This window comes from Agelaius phoeniceus, chromosome 4 (assembly GCF_051311805.1).
Source record: "Agelaius phoeniceus isolate bAgePho1 chromosome 4, bAgePho1.hap1, whole genome shotgun sequence".
Classification (NCBI taxonomy): Eukaryota; Metazoa; Chordata; class Aves; order Passeriformes; family Icteridae; genus Agelaius; species Agelaius phoeniceus.
Window position 1 is genome coordinate 34,955,275 of NC_135268.1, and position 13,168 is coordinate 34,968,442.

Sequence of the window (13,168 nt, forward strand, 5' to 3'; positions counted from 1 at the left end):
TTTGTGTTCTGAGTTCACCATAAATACTTTACAGTTTTGGAGCTTGAGGTTTTTTGTGGTGCCTGTCTCACACAACTCTGTGGGGATGGGGAAGGACTCTGCATCCCAGGATGTTCCAAATGTGGTGTCCCTGACCCATAGGAGAGAACAAACTCGAGTGTGTGTCTGTGTGACTACTCTGTGTGCTTGGTGTCACACAGATAAAGCTTTTCCTCACGAGGGTAACGTAGCAGACAAAGCACCATGTTCTCTCTTTAGCACAATTTATCTGTGGGAAATGCCAGAAGATGTTCTAAAGATGCACAGCATCAGGAGGTCATTGTTATGGTGACAAGTCCCTTTAACCCAGCCTCCAAAGTGTGGTTTGACAACTCTACTCCTGGGCAAACGCTGTGTGTCCCTGATCACATCACACTGTCCCTTGGACGGGATTCCAAATGGTCTTCATTGCCAAGCAACAGAGTACAGCATAGGCCTGAGGAGAAGTAGATAAAAATAGATAAATACTTGAAAAAGTTGCATGTGATAATGCTGGAAGTGCCAGAGAGAACTGGGACTTAAATATCTGATGAGAGCAGAGAACGATGTTTTCCAGCTAATAACCTTCCCCTCCATCTCTGAGAAAACTGTATGGCCCACAGCTCAAATGGCACCAAAACCATTTTATTCTTGTCCAGAATGTCAAGGCTACATTGAGCCCACTGTCACAAGAGTGCTTCACTAGTACCCCCACAGGCTGAAGGGAGCATCTGATGGCAGAAGATTCATTCTCTGGTTGTTCCACTCTCCATTACGACACAGCAGATGCAACCAGCAGAATTTCATTTAGTAGGCAAGTCATCCAAATTTGTATATAATCCAAATTTATTTCATCAGTACTTTTTTTCAGTTGTCTACAATTACGTATAGGTCAAGCAGAACGGATGTATTATGGGCATTTGACGGTTTTGCACTGTCATAAGCAAGGAGCCTTTATGGCTGTACATGTAAAGAACAGCAGTAAACTCTCACTGCACAATTGCCCAGAACACCTAGGGTAGGAATCATCTTCACTTTCAGAGACAGCATTGGGATCCTGAGAAGAGTGTGAGTGGGAAGCATGTTCTGAATATTACTGACCTGTACTGCGAGCTCTTTAACAAAAGAGATCTTTAGAAAATCATGCAATTAGTTGTCAACAACAATTAGTTGTCAATTGCTTGGAGATTAAATATTGAACAATTATAAAATTGGTTTCTATTGAATCTCACTGGCAAATGTATTTTAATCCCTAAGTGACAGAAATGAAATATGTATCCAATTAAACAATGAATAGATGCAGAATCCCACTAAAATCCAATTCTGCAAAACCAGGTTTCATTTTAAAACTAAGCAAGGACAGTTTATTATTAGTCTGGGATTTTTTTTTTTAAATTTATTCATTTGTTTTGTCAGATGTATCTGAAATAGACTATAAAACAAGATGTGTGAGCTCGTGTGAAAAAGTTGATCAGTGTGACTGGGAAGGGAATAATTTCCCCAAAGCAGACAAAGCCCTTGCATCAGCCAAAACCTTTCCTAATAAAAGGTAAAATAATTAATGCCATTATGTAGGATGGAATTAGTTGAATGAAAATTAATTTTATTTGCTAAACACACATCACTTATAAGTGTAAAATATATTCAGGTCTCTATGTTGCATTTATGCAAGTAAAATTCTTCAACTGTCTTATGAACTATGTCTTTCCTGCATTTTAAGGTATTTTAGTAAGTGTTTTATAGCTTTACTCTGGCACATAGATTGTGTTATGACAGTTTTCTCTGTGTTTGTGCAGAACTGGCATCATCTTTCAAACAAGGAAGGAAGACACTTTATTTCACCTGAATGATGCTGCTTAGCCCTTAATATATAAAATAGCATTGCTCTTAGAACAAGGATATTGAAAGGCTTGATGCAGAGTAAACGTTGTCATCCACTCAGCAAAGGCGTGCAGTAAATAACCTGCAGTGTAACAGCATGAGCAAAGAGATGTTCTAGGAAAAGAAACATTTCAGAGATGAACACTTGAATCACAGTAGTTCCAACGCACATTTTCAAGGTCTGAGCAGTGAGGAAATGTCACTGCTGGGACTGGAATCTGACGTCATCTGTCAAGGCTGGGATGAAAGGTACTGCAAGCCCTGTTTTCTGCCTCCAGTCTTTGATGAAGCTCTCTGGAGCTGTTGTTTCCTACATTTATTTCTTCATCCTTGCTGCTAAGACCAGTGTACATAATTGCTCCCATTGCACTTTTAAAGCTAAAGGGATGGCACTCAAACTATTATTGCAATGTTTTATTGCATTTCTTTGGATGCAATAAGGGAGTCTGTTAAAAAAAAATAGTTTCATCATGGTATCTCTTCTGGACTTGAATGCAGAAAATAAGTTGGGGATTTCAGTGTGCTGCCTATTATGTCTTGGGAGGAAAAGGTACAAATAAGAAAGGAAGTCATGTTTCTTTATATATTTTAAATATGAAAACAAATGCTATTCACTGTGATCTTTATCATTTATATATTTTATGCTTCCATATGCTAACGACTATACACAGTGATATCACTATATCACTGTACTGTAGGCAGTATAAGCAGCTGGTAAGCCAATTGATATAATATTTTTTGATATCCATAAAGCTTTCAATGCTGTCTCTCATAGGATCCCTCTGGACAAGATGTCCAGCACACAGCTGGATAAACATACCCTACAAAGGGTGAGCAACTGGCTCATGGGTTGGGTGGAAAGGTTCATAGTGAATGCGGTGACATCTGGTTGGTGACCTGTCACTGAAGGGGTTCTTCAGGGTGCCATTGTACGGTCAGTGCTCTTCAGTGTCTGCACAGACAATTAGGCACAGGACTCTAAGGAGTCTTAAGTTTGCCCATGATATTAAAATGGAAGAAACTATTGACTCCCTCAAAGTCAGAGAGGTCCTGCAGAGATACAGACAAATTAGAGGGCTGGGCAATCACCAACTGTATGAAGTTTAAGGAACACAAGTTCTGGATTCTCCACCTGGGATAGGAAAACCCTGTATGTATGTACAAACTAGGGAACAAGAGGCTGCAGAGCAGCACCATGGAAAGGGATCTGGCAGTCTGGATCAATGGCAATTTGAACATGAGTCAGCAGTGCCCACTGTGTCCTGTGGGGCATCAGGCACAGTATCCCCAGCCAGGCAAGGAAGGGGATTGTCCCTCTCTGCTCTGAGCTCTGCTCAAGCTGGCCTCACCTTGAGTCCTGTGTGGAGTTTTGGGCACCACAAAATAAGAAGGATATAAAGCAGCTTATGGAGAGTGTCCAAAGGAGGGCAGCAAAGATGGTGGAGAGTCTGGAGGTGAAGCTGTATGAGGAGCAGCTGAGGTCACTTGGTCTGTTCAGCCTAGTGGAGAGTGTAAGGAGACCTCATCATGGTCTACAGCTTCCTCACAAGCAGAAGGCAGAGGGGCAGGTACAGATCTTTTCTCTGTAGTGACCAGTGACAGGAGCCAAGGGAATGGCCTGAAGCTGTGTCAGGAGAGTTTTTAGTTTGGCTATTAGGAAGAGGTTCCTCTCCCTGAAGGTGGTTGGGCACTGGAGCAGGCTCCCCAGGGCAGTGGTCACAGCACCAGCCTGGCAGAGATTTAGACAATGGTCTCCAGCACATATGTGACTCTTGGAGGGTCCTGTGCAGGGCCAGAAGTTGGATTCAATGATCCTTGTGGGTTCCTTCCAACTCAAGTTGTTTTGTGATTCTGTGAGATTCTGGAGTAGCATAGAGGAAAAAAGGGAGTTGTACCACCACAACAGGGAAACCATGGGTTTAAATTTGTAACAGCTTTGAAGCTACTGCTCTGATCCCAGAGCCTTTTTTTTCCACTCTTCAGCTGAACTATTAGAAGCTAAAGTATTCACGGTCAGGAACAGTGGCAGGGAAAAGAAATCAGATCAACAGAATTTTCTGTATCCCTCTTGCTAGTCATATTTCATTCCACCCAGATGAATCAATATTGTAGCTTGCACAGCTGAGATATCTAGTACAGAAATGAGATTAAAATAGCTACAGTACAAAATGTTTTACTCATTTCAAAGCTTAAAATTATTGTACAGAGTTAAATTACACAAATTTCTTAGTTCTTTCTTCATATAAAGAGTTGGGCAGTTTATAACTAGAGGAAAAGAAAAGAAATCTATTTCCTTTTTCTTAGAAATTTTTTTCCCAAAACCACATTTTTAAATACGGAAAAAAATGTACAAATGTATTTACCATATTCTTATCTTAGTTTATTTTTCCAAATATAGCCAGTAATCTTTCCATGACTGAGCTGCCCACAACCAATTTCAACAGTAGCATTCCAAATCCCTTCACAGAACAATGGACAAGTTCACCTCCAATTATTCTAAGAGTTTGTACAGCTCATTTATCAATGACATCTATTTATCATTGGAGTCTAGTGCATTCTTTTTCTAGTTTATTTCACTCAATATTTTGACTTATACCAATATAACCATATTTTGATTAGTTACAAAACCAACTGGATTCCAAGCTGCATCTATAAATGTGATTTATTCTGGTATGTATAAATAGCTCAGAAATTTCAACTGTCTGCATAGTCAGTGTATTTTTTGTATTTTGGAGTTTGTAGGGACTCACATTTGGAGAGAGTAACTCCAGTAAATTTGAGTGTGGCTTCCCTGTAATGACCTCTATATAAGAAATAGAAGAAGTTTTAGTGAACTGGATTTTTATCTGATTATCATGGTTCAGGCATTTCTTCCACAACCCTGGGTGAAGTTTTTATAGCTCTCAGACTTCTTTACCAACTGTCCAGAGCTAGGAAGGCCTCTCTTTCTGTCCTGAAATACGCTCTCAACCAATCCATCTCATCTTATCTGCACAGCCTAACATTCTTCCCATGCTTGCAATAATGTTTTGGGTAGACAGGCACTCATTAAAGTGTCAATACACGACAGACATTAAACACAAAATCAGTGAACAAATTAAAGATTGCAATTTTTAATCCACTCATGTCATAATTGTCACCTTATTCAGATGTTTTGCTGTAGATTTCTGCACACTTCACATCTCAGACTGTATTTCTTATATCGTATTTGGATAACTTCAATCCAGCATAAACTGTCACTGCCAGTAAAAGAGGTGTTTTTACCTTTTCTCCAGTTCTCATTTTCTGAGTGTTCATTGTGCCAGCCTTTCTGTCCTTGCAGACATGAATGAAACAAAGTTTTACCTCCTCGTACTCATGAGGAACATTAGTTGGTTTGTATTGGATTTATTTTTTCCAAAAGATAAGCATTAAGAAACAGGATATCAGAAGAAGTATGAAAAATTCTAAGTCCCTTTGAAACAAAAACTGGTTTGAGTGGAAAACCATAAGCAGACACTTCTTTGGAGTTTGAAGAAAGCACTAGCATAGGGTAAGAAGAAGACCTAGGAGATCAGCAGGTGAGAAAGTTGCATATCTAGACCATTGAATAGCTTTTGGGAAATCATTATGTCCTCAAAAATTTTATCCATGCTCATTTGGCCTACATATTTCATTTGGTACTCAGGGAGTTCCTTCCACAAAATACATTGGTTTAATCTTTCCATTGCCTTCAGATTGAACCACAGGGAATCAATTAAGCTTTTGGATTAATTATAATTCTCTGTACTCTTAAAAAATCAAATTAACAAAAAAGTTTCCAACACCTGAAACTTACAAAAAATAAAAATATTTCAGGAAATGCAAGCATGCCTGCCTAGCAAAAATGGCTACTGAAAGCACATTGCCTTGGTGCTGCACTCTCGTTACTGATTCCTCACTGATAGGTAAGATGTGCGTCACACTGTCCCTTGTGAGATCTGCAAGTCAGCTCCAAACCTCAAAAATAAAACTGTGTCTGTAGAAAACAGTAATTCTGAAAACCTGTCTGATGAAATATGATCTTATTCTTGGGAGAAATTACAGTGCCTGTGAGCTGGAAAATCTTGTAGATGATATCTTCTCATAACATCACCAATAAAGCATAAACACAGTTGAGATCACTTACTCAGTGATTATTCTGAAAGCAGTCATCAGAAAAAGCAAGAACATTCACATCACATACATAAGTTGTACCCAAAATGCTGAAATGATCTAAAGTGGTAAGATAAACTAAAATGAATATATATTGCACAGGGCTTTCCTAAATTCTTTGCCTCTGACTTTCCTCCTACATTCCAGTTTCCCATTCAGGGAAGTAGTGTTTTGTGCTGCCCCTCCATCTGTCCCAGGGCTTCTCTTATGCCACGTATCCTTTCCTTTTTCCTTTCCTTTCTTAATCCTTCTCTTTTGTAGCAATTTGTTGTTGTTGATAGGCTCTTTGAGAACCAAGGAACACAACTGTGTTCTCCTGCAATCTCAGGCAATCATGTGAATCATGGTTGGTCCAGAAGGACTAGAAAAAAGTCCACTCTCCACATCGCAAAATGGAAAAATATTTCTTTTTGTTTGATGAACTGTACAATAAGATGAAAAGCAATGCTACTACAGTGCCTCAGAAAGTAAAACAGACCTTATGAAATGATCAAAACCTTTCTCCCTGTCCACTGAGTGGCCATTTGTTACAGAAATTACCTCAGTTCTGACCAGGCAACAGGAGAGGCACTGTGCAAATGGGATCAGCAGTGCCAGTATTCAGTCCCCACTTATTTAGCTGGTAAAAGTAATCCATATTGTTATTATTATTTTCATCCTGAACCATGAGTCCATAAACTCTATGGGAGCTTCTGAATTCAGATCTCTGGTCTATTTGCAGATTTATTTTTTAAATTAATTTGGAATATGTAGAAGAGCTGACATACTTAATCTGTCTGTAATACTTCTTTGCTCAAATGAGGATGGACATATATGGACATGGACAAACTTTATATGAAAACTTTGTTTTATCTATTGTCACAAGAAGTCTGGAAAGCAATGAGGTGGCAAAATGTGCTAACCTTTACACAAATAACAGTAGGAAACATATGGGTGATTGAATAATCGTAGATGAACACAAAGATTGAGTGCTTGGGTGATAGAAGGCAGGAAAATGTCAGAAACAAAATCTACAAAATCAAACATGTGAGACAAAGCAGTTCTAGCTTTACAGATACTAAAATAGATCCTTAGGTGTTTACTACAAATTTTGAAAAACACCTTGTGATTATAATAGCTTTATGAAACCAGTAGCTGCTGCTCTGTACTAATCCAAAAAAAAAAAAAAAGGGAAAAAGAGAAAGACAAAGACAGAAGGAGAAAGAAAAGGAGAAAAAAAATAAATAGAGAACATAACAAAAAATATTGTGCTGCAGAATAAATTGACTATGCTTCTGTATCTTGAATACCGTATGCATTCCTTATGTCAGAACTGATACAGCAGAACTGGAAGAAATGTAGGGAAGATTCTGTACTAAACAGACAGCCTTCTTCAGTCTGCAAAAAGACAATCCAGATGTACTGTCACAGAGATTTAGGAGGAATATGAATAAGAACAACACTTGGCAATGACAAGAGGCTTAAAACATTAAAACACTAAAACCTTCAAGTGGCAGGTCAAAATGAAAAAAAGAGAAAGATATTCCTTCACACAGCATAGAAGACTGAGCTATGGCACTTCTACCCACAGAATGTTTTGGATACCCAAAGTCTTTAATAATTATAAAGATAACATTGCTGCCTGCAGAAAATTCCTGGCCAACAGATTGCTGCAGACTAGGAGCACCTATGCTAGCTTTGTTAATTACACTTTGCTTTCAGATCAGCATTGTCATCTTTTGTTGCAGACAGGATATGCATCTTTTGTCTAAACAGAGATGGTTTTGTGTTCACTCAGAGCAGTAGTTCCTGATTCTCCTGAGACATCCTAACACACAGGACTCATGAGGCATTGGCTAGGGCACAGGAGTTCTCTTAGTGAATTGCCTGTGTTCACTAAGTGAGATACAGAAGGGATGCTCTGAGGTGTTGCACACACTTAGAGACTTCTCAATTAGCTTATTAGTATGTACACAATTGTCTTGAAGATTGCCCAAGAGACAGATGTAATACATGTGGCTGCATGCTGTATTTACTCTTTTTTATGTGCAGAATTTTCCCAAGAGACCTACAGGAATAAATATCCAACAATATAAAACCCCACAATAAAAAATCCTTTTAAGAAATTAATTTAATCCTTTTAATAAATGCTTTACTTTTTCTAGTCAAAAGGCTAATTTCAATGACAGTATGGCACTTAAAACACTAAATATTTTTATTGAAAAAAGGTATATAGCATGTGCATTCCCTGTTGCATTTTTTATGACGATAATTAGTGGATGATTATCACAAAAAAAAGCGTGCTACAAGATCATCCTGTACATTCAGATTGAATTTAAGTTTATTTCAGGAATTATTGTATGTCCTTTAATAATAGTTTTTTATTATGATTGCTTAGATTAAATTATCTCAAAATTCCACTTGTTAGTTGGCATCTGAGGTAAGCTTTCTGAATTTTGGAGATATGGCATAGAAAAATTGATTTTCTTTTTAAAAATGAATTCTGAGAAAACTGTAGTATTGGTTGCTTTATTGATTAAACTAAGAAAAAAGGTCATGTGCTGCAAATGTTGCAACTGAACAGATTTATCCTCATCCACTATGCAATGAGTCTAAAGCTGGAAGGTTAGGCCATCAATTTTTATTTCAGATTCTGTTTTCTATCAAGCTGCTGTTGAGAATGTAGAGGTTTTAAGACTCTGTCTTCCACATGGATGTCAGTACTATCATTACCTTATTTTATGGATAAGGCCTTCTGTATGAACCGGCATACTTCCATCAGAAATAGTAATTCTGGGAGAGTGTGGAAAAGGAATCAAAACTTCACTAGACATTCAGTCCCTCCCACTCAAAAGCAATGTGTTCACTGCAAACCAATGTGTGCTGCTCCTATCCAAGATCATCCTTTGACAGATGTTAGGAACTAGACCACTTTGCCTTGTTTTCTTTGGGGGCAAGAAGAAAAAAGAAGTGAGGAAAAAGGTGATCCCAAACCAGACTGTTATAAGAAAAAAAGAAGTTGGAGTAGAGGAAGAAAATATAAACAAAACATTAGAGAGACAGGACGTATGATTCCAAACCCTGTGATTAACTCCTTGGTAAATAATAAGAGTTGAATTGCATCAGGGAGAAAGACTTTCTTCAGCCTGTGGCCAGAAAGTGATGCTCTAGAACTTTCAACCATCATGGCTGTTTCTGGTAGAAGAGAAGACTGGATTTGCCTACTGGATACTCAATTAATATAAATATCACCTATATATCATATGTATAGATTAAAAATATACCATATTATATGCATGACATATAGTCATAAATATAACATCAATAAGGAAAACACATCCTACAGGTGCTCAGTTGTTTTCCAGTCATCTGGATCTGCCTCTTTATTGTGAGAGATTTAGCTCCTTATTCCCACAAAGCTGAATACACCAAATATATAGACATACACAAAGGAAAGGCAGCTGTGTGCCCCTGATCTTTAGCCTTCTTAGGTAATTATCCTCTTTGCTCAGTGTCAGAGTAGAGGAAGGAAATTCAGTTGCATTTAAAAAGGAAGAGAAAATTCAGAATGTGAAGTTTATAAGTGAAGCCATTTCCTCACTTGCTTCCTTGTATCTTCTGCCTAAAATGATTGAGATAAAGGAAAGCAGGAAAGGGCAATTACTTCCATAGAAAAAACCTTTGGACTTGGGATGCTAGAACATCAAACAGCAGAACAAGACAGTGCCCATGGTAACAAGGGGAAAGTCTTGCTACTGGTAAAGGCAGAAAGAGAAGCAGTAATTGTGAAAGAGAAGGCAATTTAGACTATGACATTATGATGTATGTCACAATGACACACAAAACCCCAGTTTGTGGACAAACTAAGCTACCTAAAAAATTATTTGGAAAAAATAATATACAACAGCAGAATGGAGAAATATTAGAGTATTTAGGGAGATAATGATCCAGTAGTAGAATATTTGTTAGTGGCCCACATAGCCATAGTAGTGACAATTTTTAATAATCAAAGCTACTCCCAAGACTGAGTAAATTTGAACAGAGAAGAAAAAGCAGCAATTTTGCAACTAGACTATTTGAGTGCTTATCTCTTTTTTATCTAAATAAAATCTATTTCTATATGTCATATATAATATATATTTTTATTTTACTCCTAGCAGCTTATACATAAACAAGAAACTCAAACACAAAGGTGCTTGGAAGGACAATTTCTAAACCAGAAACATGCCTTTTCTTTGCTTTACTACTTCATTTTTACATTCATGTAATCTTCACTCAATTCCTTCTTTGTCACCTGTTGTTACACAGCACAGTAAAATTACTCTGTGATTTGTCTTTGTATATTTGAATTGTGTATTTAATAAACCATATTTCTCAGAGCTGGTATCATTTGTGATGCTGGCCAGGACCATTAACAATATTAACAAAAATACCATGTTGCAAAAGAGCTTGTTTAGATAATGCAGCGACTTCTCTGCTTGATATTCCTAGATGCTTCATAATTATAAGATAGGAATACCAAAAATAGAAATAGCTAGGTGGTTTTGTTAGGCAGTTTTTGTTCTGCAAAAAGCACATTGTGATGTTAGTCATGAATCCAAAATAAAGAATATATCAAAGAGATTACAGTAGTAACAGCAAATTCAAAACTAGAAATTTGGCATTTCATCAAATTGCTGGTAACTCCAGATGGTACAGTCCTATCTGAAGCATGTTCAGAAGACAATTCCACCAATTACAGTTATTTGTTCTCATTAAAGTATTTTCACAGATAAAGTGCTTAATTTTGTGATCTCCATTTAGTTTAAATGCATCCTAGATAAATTTTTACTAGCTATTCACCTTTTGAAGATTTATCTATTAATACACTTTTCAGATTTTTCTAATACTTTGCTTCCTGCTTGAGAGATACAAAAGCTTGCTGAGAAATCTTCTCAGCATCCATCAAATCAAAAGATATACTTCAGTCACATATTCACTGGCATTCAGCTGAAAATAAAAGGCCAAGTAATAAGGAATTAGCAAGTAACAAGGAAGTTAGCAAGCAATTCTTAGCCTGCTCACAGCCCAGCATGGAGTTTTCAATCAGTGGTGGACTGGAAATTCAGTTGTCTCCTGACGACTTATATGAACAGGAGATCCAAATCCTTCTAAATGTTCTACAATGGAATGGGGGGATTCATTGTTCCTAATGGTTGATCTGGTTTCCAACAGAAAACTCATACTTAGACTAAACATAAATACGAGGAATTTCCACAAAAACAGATCGGTAAAATGTTACATTCACTGACATCTGTACCAGTATTTTCTATTGTTACAGTAAGAAAGCTCAACTTTTTTCTTTCTGTCTGTGTAAATTCAGTATTCCTCAGTGTCACAGAAAATGGGTTAGACCAAGAACATTAATATCTACTTCTAATATTTTACATTCTGAGCCCTCAAAGAATGCAATCAGCTTCTGACCTCCATAAATAAGATTTTTTATCTATTTGCCATCAGAAGTGTTGATATGATCAGAGGCACTTGCTTAACCCCATATCTCTCTTATCTTTCAGGAGTGTGAAAGACTGAAATGGTTAATGGCTCAAACATTGTTAAAATCATGGAAGGGCTTTGCCCACTGCAGGAAACTGTGCAAAGAAAGAACTGCTCTTCTGTGACCACCAAAGCCACCTCCCTCCCCCAGAATATGCTTCCTGATACCAGAACTTGAGATAAGATATTGTCCAATTATCTCAGTTCTAAAGAGGAGTATATAAAGCTGGGGGAGAAGAGAATAGCCATAAGGAAAGCCAAACCTTGCAGCTGTGCTGAAAATCATCTCTGGCTGAGTCCAGCTGGGGCTGGCCATAGCCCAGAGACTCATATTTGCTGAGGCTAGGTTTGCATGCTCTTCTCCCCAAAAGAGGAGGAGAGGTTTTGGGTGTGTGGTGGTGAAACCTCTGGTTTGCATAAGACAGAGGGGGTGAACATCCATCACTGGAGGCTACAGGCCAGATAAGGAGCAGACCCTGGCAAGAATCCTCCCTTACACAACAAACTCAGCTGTAAAACTCCCTGCCTCTGGAGGGTGGCATCTACAGAGGACAGTCATATAAGAGGCAGCTTTCATGTCTTACAAAGGGTCATAAACTATCAAACACCCCCCAAGTTCCCCTCAGGGTCATAAACTATCAAAACCGCTGTCATCTTATTGCAAAGCTCCCATACCTTCTCAGTGATTTCTCATGTGGAGCTCCTCACAGCACTGACTCCTTCTTCTTCACAGCACAGCCAACAAACTCCAACTCTCTTCTCCGCCAGCTAACCCACTCTTTTGCAGCACTCATCTTCTTATTGGACACAGCTGTGGCCTATTAAAGGCAGGCCTGTTCCTAATCTTTGGTGATTGGTACAGCTGCAACTCCTCAGGGGTCAGACTGCCTTCTGCACTATTCTCTTACATTCTATCCCTCCACACACCCCCAAGTTCCCCTCAGACTCATTTCTGAGGCCTTCCAGAAGAGGACTGCACGTGATCCCCAAGTGTTGCAGCAGATCCAGAGTCTGTTGCAAAAGACAGAGTAAAATTCTCTCCACAGGGTTCCCACATATACCTGAGCCTATATTAATACATTGAACCCTATGGTTTGTTTGAGGGACACCCCACCCCACCAAGAGTACCAGAAGAAGAGGACTGATAGGACATCACTGCATGGGATGACATCACTGCACAGGGATGATGACTCTCACTCTCTTTATCTTCACCCCTCTTTCTTTTCTATTTCTTTTTATGTCTCTACCTCACATTTACTGTTGACTTTGGCATACGGAGTAATTTGCACCTTAATCCTGGTGAAGCCATCTCTCTAACAATCATAATAATCAGATCATAACAAGCAGTTTGCTATTTCATAATAGAAGATGGGGTTTTTGTTCTGGGTTTTTGCAAATCTACAGGCCTATTTTCCTGCAGAGTGATTTATGGGTAAAGTTTCTTCAGTGGAACATTTTCCTCCAGCACTTCTCAGAATTTGTTACAGTTCTCCACGTGTAATTGACTTCACAGGTTAGCCATGACCCCTCAGTGGGCGAGCTGGCAATTTGGAACAACCATCCTGAGGCTTTTTTACGGAGG